The sequence below is a fragment of the Aythya marila genome (genome assembly GCF_965140915.1).
Source record: "Aythya marila genome assembly, chromosome: 5".
Classification (NCBI taxonomy): Eukaryota; Metazoa; Chordata; class Aves; order Anseriformes; family Anatidae; genus Aythya; species Aythya marila.
This window is the reverse complement of record NC_139046.1, coordinates 33,040,014-33,046,013: the sequence shown is the minus strand read 5'-3', so window position 1 is coordinate 33,046,013 and position 6,000 is coordinate 33,040,014.

The following is a 6,000-nucleotide window of genomic DNA, read 5'->3' as shown; positions in this document are numbered from 1 at the left end:
TAAAATAAAATAAAATAAAATAAAATAAAATAAAATAAAATAAAATAAAATAAAATAAAATAAAATAAAATAAAATAGTGGGTCAGCTTTCGTATACGAAGGCCCTTTTTAAGGACTAGAAGAGAGGTACCCGAGCCTGACAGCCCGTCCTGTCGGAGGGAGGATGCTGCCTTGCTCACAGGCTCTTCGTGATGAGGCCTGAGGTTCCCCCCAGTGGTTGAAACTGCGAGCACAGTTTCCCGGAGAAGAGAAGCGATGAGTGGTGGCCGTTCCTGTGTTCCCCAGCCCTGCTGTCAGCTCAGCTGTCAGTGCCCCCTAGTACTGCTCCTGGGCAACACGCAGGCTGTGAAAAGCTGGGGGCCTAAAAGAAGAACCCCAAGCAGCTGGGGAAACACTGGGAAGATGCTGCTGGGTTTAAGAGCTGGAAAAAAGTTGTTTTGGATGCAGATTCCAAGGATGTGAGGATGACTTGGCAGGGGATACTGGGATTTGAGCAGGCCCTCAGCTACAAGGGGGCTGTAGAGTTTTGGTGGAAGTGAGCGTGGTGGTGTTGATCTCAGTGTAAGGTTTAGAAGAACTTACAGTATGATAACCTTCAGGACAGCAGCAGTAAGCTGTGGAGGTCCCCTCGTGGCTGAAATTAAAATTACATTTCCAAATCGTATTCCTGAACAAAAGTACCAGAACTATTCAGCTACCTAGCACACTCAGTTTTAAGTGTGGGAGCTCGTGGGGGACAGAAAATTTCTCAAGCACAGGCATCAGTAGCCCCTGGGAAAAGGGGCTGCAAGTGCCTGAGATCATCAAGTGAGAGCCACGGTGGTGAGAAAAGATGCAACATTAAGGCCAGGGAGAAGGAAGGAGTGTACACAGCACCAAAATGACTTGCAGCAGTCTGCTGCTGGCCTTAGGGCCAGTATTCAGGCACCAGAACAGGATGGGAGGAGGAAAGGCCCCAAGTGTCTGTTGAGAGGTGAAGCCAGGAGAGTAAGTGGCAGCAGCAGTGCACTTTTGTTGGCTTGAAAAGTGCATTGTGTGCTCCCTCCTCAGAGGGCTGCACATTGGTGGAAGAGGATCTGAGATGCTCACGTGGTTTCTGCTTTTGCTCTGCCTGTTCTCAGCTTACATAAAAGATACTGCTTCCATGGCTGTAATTTTATCGCAAAATCCACATGAAATTGTAATGACAAAGCAAGAGGAAGTTTTGCTGTTGTATGTTTGAGACGATTAGAGGAAGACTTCACCGTAACAACCACGTTCTCCATAGTTCCCTGTCAACTGACTCAAAGAAGTGCAGTATGAAGCCTTGATTTAAAGATAATTCCTCCAGCAAAATCACTAATGAGCTTTATGCTTTAAGTAAGCAGAGCTGCTATTTTTGGCTAGCCATTTATGAGCCCCTCAGAACATGGGGACTTTTTGCCTATGCTTACAGTAATGATTACATTAAATTCTGGGGGTTTACTCCTGATTTATAATAGTGTAAAGAAGAGTGGGATATGTCTCATTCAATATACACACACGCTGTTTCAAGAAGTTTAATTTCACATGTTCACCCTGCAGCCTGGAGCAGTATTTAAAGAACAAATCACGCTACTTCACTATTAGATGAAATTAAAAGACATCTCAGCTAGGGGCTATCCCAGTTTTAACACGATGAAAAGTATAACACATAAAACTTTTTTTCAAATTACAGAGAAAACTGAGTCTGAAATAGCATCACTAGTTTAGATTTAAACAAAGATTAAAGCAGAATCTGATGTTTTCCACAGAAAGCATCACTAGTAGTACTTATCCAACAATGAATCTGGCATGGTAACTGAAGAAAAATGGTCTTTTTAATGATGGATGTTATTACACAGATGTGGTCTGAAGTTTACATTGCAGCAGTCACAGGCTTTTATTTCCCTTTAAGGGGTTGGAAATTACTGGAGAACTCTTAAAAGTTCTTAGTGAATCAATTGAATAGCTATGTGAGTAAAGACTTATGTGTCCACACAGTTTGCTTTGGCAGATTGTTTGACAAGAAAAAAAATCAAGTGCACCCTGTAAGGTCATAGCTGCATTCTAAGATAGTAATGATGCCATATGAGCGTATTTTAAGGAAATGGCAAGCAGAAATAATTACTAAGCAATGAGCAAGCATTGCTTAGTAATGGGAAAGTCTATTTTGTGCTTGTGCAAAATTACTCAGAATGGATTTTATTTTTCTAGGATGCAGAGGTGCTTGTTAGCACGACCTAACAGCACACTAGTGCCGACCCACCTACAACAACATCCACTTTTGCTCCCAGCAAGCCTGTCGTCCCACGGCCTTTCCCAGCTGTGCAGACTGGATCACGGGAGGTCCAAGAGCGGGGCAGCGACCCCTGCTCGCCGGGCTCGGTTCTTTGTCCCCTGACACCGCCGGGGAGCTTCAGCACCGCGGACAGCGCCGCAGCGCCCGGCCCCACACCGCCCCCGGGGTGCTGCCGGCCCCGGGAGGCTGCGGGGATGCTCGGAGCACCACCACCACACGCTGTACTCGCCCTGGGTGACATTGGCCACATCTTTCTCCCTAGCAGGTGTCTCGTATTCTGTCGTCACCCACAAGCCCCCCAAACTGCCGATTGTGTCTCTGAGAAGCATCTGATAGGACGCTTCCAACAGGCAAGCGATGATAACGTGGTAACCTAAATGATGCTGCATAACCACTGGTGCTGTGTGACCAACCAGAAGGCAGCCTAATGCTCTAACTGTTGCAAGAGTAAATCAGTGTGAAAGGTAGATAAAGGAACATCAAAAAGTATGCTTAAGAGCTGGTTCTCCAAGCTTTTTCTGTCATAAAGTGTATGATGTTTTAACTACATCATCATCATTGTCATTGTTGTTATTATTATTATTATGAAAGTAAAGTAGGTAGTAGCTGAAAGGAATACAATTTCTGATTTCTGCGCTAAAGAAATGTTAACCCTCAATTTTTGTTGAAGTAAATCAAAAAACGGGGACCATTATAAGTTCTGCTTTCCCTAGGGCCAGGACCAGCCATTGCCTTTTCTTTTCCTTTTTTTTTTTTTTTTTTTCAAATAAGAGTTTAAATTTATTTTCTTCTCCTTCAGCCTACAGGATAAATTCTGAGATTTCATACACCATTGCTCTGATAGGTTTCTTCAGTCCTGTACATGACAATAAACTACCCAGAACCCTAAAGCAAACACTAGTGCTGCCATACCTGTGCGCTCAGGGTAGATCAGGCTCTTCTCTTCGGTGTTTAGGCCATGGCTAAAGCATGGCGTTCTCTTCAGTAAGTGGGATAAGGTTGGTTTTCCAACTCTCTTTGTCTTTCTAAGGCAGCAAATTGCTGGAAAAAAAAAAAAAAAAAAAAAAAAAAAAAAAAAAAAAGACACAGAAAGCAAGACAGCATTAAACCATCTATTCTTCTTCATAAGAAACTGCATCAATATATTATAACCCAGCAGTGGTCAATCTTTCAATGCATTCTCCTGACTCCTCTGATAGAATAGGCATGTCAGCAATCAGGCATACCTGCACCCTTCTGCGCCCACAGTGCTTTCCACTGTTTCATCCCCAGGTTTGTTTTTGAAGGGACTAATTGCACAAATTGTCCTAATAAACAGTAATAACCAAATAGTTCCACAGAAGTACCAGGAAAACAAAACAAAACAAAACAAACACATACTTTTACTGACATTAAAAAACTGTTAACTTGATGGAAAAAATATATCAAAACAAACAGAAAATGTCAAGGATATTTCCTCCCTGTATCCAATATATTATTCACCATTTTGCAAAGCTGCCTGATGACCGGAAAGGAAGCAGGGAAGAACACATCTTTTTTGGAATTGCATGGAGAAGAGCTTTGTTTCCCCAGTGAGACTGTTATCAACTTGAAGAGCACTCTTTGATTTTAGCTTGATAATTTATTGTTGTTGTTGTTATTTTTATTAGTTGGGAAGGAAGACTATTAATTAGTTATCATGTTTACTAACTAGAACATAATTATTTTTTTTTTCTGTACATCAGCTGGAAGAATAATGAATCTAATTTCACTTAAATGTTATTCAAGTACTCACCAAAGGGTTTGAGTAATTGCCTCATGAGTAAACAAGCACATTCAGAAATGGAAATACCAGGCTGAGAAGATAAAGGGAAACTGAAATGAAGTGTCTGGGGAGTTGTTTTCAGGTATTGACTTTCATTTTGGGAACTGCATTTCCCTCACAGGCAGGTTTTGATCATTTTCATGAAAACCTCCCTTTGATATATATGCAGAAGGATTCCTGGAAAGCAATGTTAAAGCACTTTACTCAGAAAATGCCTAATGGCAGGTTGTATCTTCATACATGACTGTATAACACACCTTATTTTCCAGATAATTACATAAAGATCAAAGTCATAAAGAGATATTCAAAGAGGATGAATGGATGTCTTCCTGAAACAATAGTAGAGATGAATCAAAGTACGCAAATCAAAATGCCTTTTCAAATCTGTGCAAATGAAAAACATTGAACCATGTTGTTGTTAGAGTTTAATGAAGGAGCTGATAAGTCTAACTCATAATGTCATATCCCATCTTTTCCTGCCCACTTGCAGGAAAATGAAAGAGAGAGAGAAAGAAAGAGAGAGACGGCTTGCACTCTGGAAGAAGCTAAGTGCCACACAGAAACAAGCTCTTGCTGTAGTGGGACAAGCTAATTTCCAGTGTCACAAATTGGGCAGCCTTACATTTGTTAGAGAGGAAGGTTTGTGGCAAATTGATGAACAAAGTACTGGGACAAGACAACCACTTGTGGCCAAGATGGAACTGAATTCTTGTTCCAAAGAAAGAGGGAGAGAATCAGAAGGAGAGGAGGAGAGAAGTAGAACAGGTATGAGAATCTTGAGATACAAGACTTCAGGTTAAAAAAATGATTGAAACACACGAGACGTCATGTACCTCTTCGGATATTTCACTCTTGCCTAGCCCACACATCACCGCCAGATGGCCCCATACGAACTTGGATGAATAATTGGTTACTAGCTTCAAAGACCTATGCGTGTTTGAATCTGTGTATTTCCAAGGCTACTAGGTGACAAAACAAACAAACAAACAAACAAAAACAACTCCCAAAGTCCAGCTACACGAAGCTGAAGAGTTTGAACAGCTCCAGGTTCAAAAGCTTGGATTAGAATTCAGGTGTCAAGTCCTAGGATGTTTGGATGCAGGACCGTGGTTCAGTCTTAGAAACGCAAGAGGTGATGCACTAGTGTAACAATAATAAACTTACAGTTCAAATGGGAATATAAGACTGGACATACCTGATTTCATTCTTTCAATCTATGCAGCACTTGTAAGGTCATAGGATTGCAAGCAGCTTTTGGTATCATGCTTCAGGAGATGGAGAACACCTGGAACCGAAGAGAATTCAAATGAGAACAGCAAAGATGAACAAAAGTTTTGTGAAACACAGCCAAGGTGCAAAGCCTGAGAAAAGTGGCTTGCTAAGCTGTTGAAAAACAGCTTTGTTGGCCAGCTGTAGGAAGCGACTGGTATTGGTGGCAGGACCCTGAATTAGAATCAAGAACTTTAATAGGGGGGTAGGACACAGGTGCCATAAGCCAACAAAGGAAAGCTAATAAATCCTGGCACAGATGGACTCCTGAGGTCAACTTCAGGCTCACTTTCTACAACTTCTATGAGTTTCCTTTGCAGAAAGATTCAGGGGAGCTAACAATTGCATGTACCAGTGGAAAAGCACTGAATGCTGATTTCAACACCTGCAGAAATCTCAACAAAATTCCTTCTAGCAAAAGATAATGTGCAGTGTATCTGCTATCCAAGGCCTTTTGACATCTGTCATTTGACAGGTGAATATAAACTTAATTATAGGGCAGAATTTAAGAGACCTTGACAAGCCAGGCTTTGCTGAAATCAGCCCCACCTCCAGGTAACCCATAGCACAGTGCTAGGCTGCCGTCCCCAGCTTTCTGGTTCCTAACTCTTCATTTCTGCTCCTCACT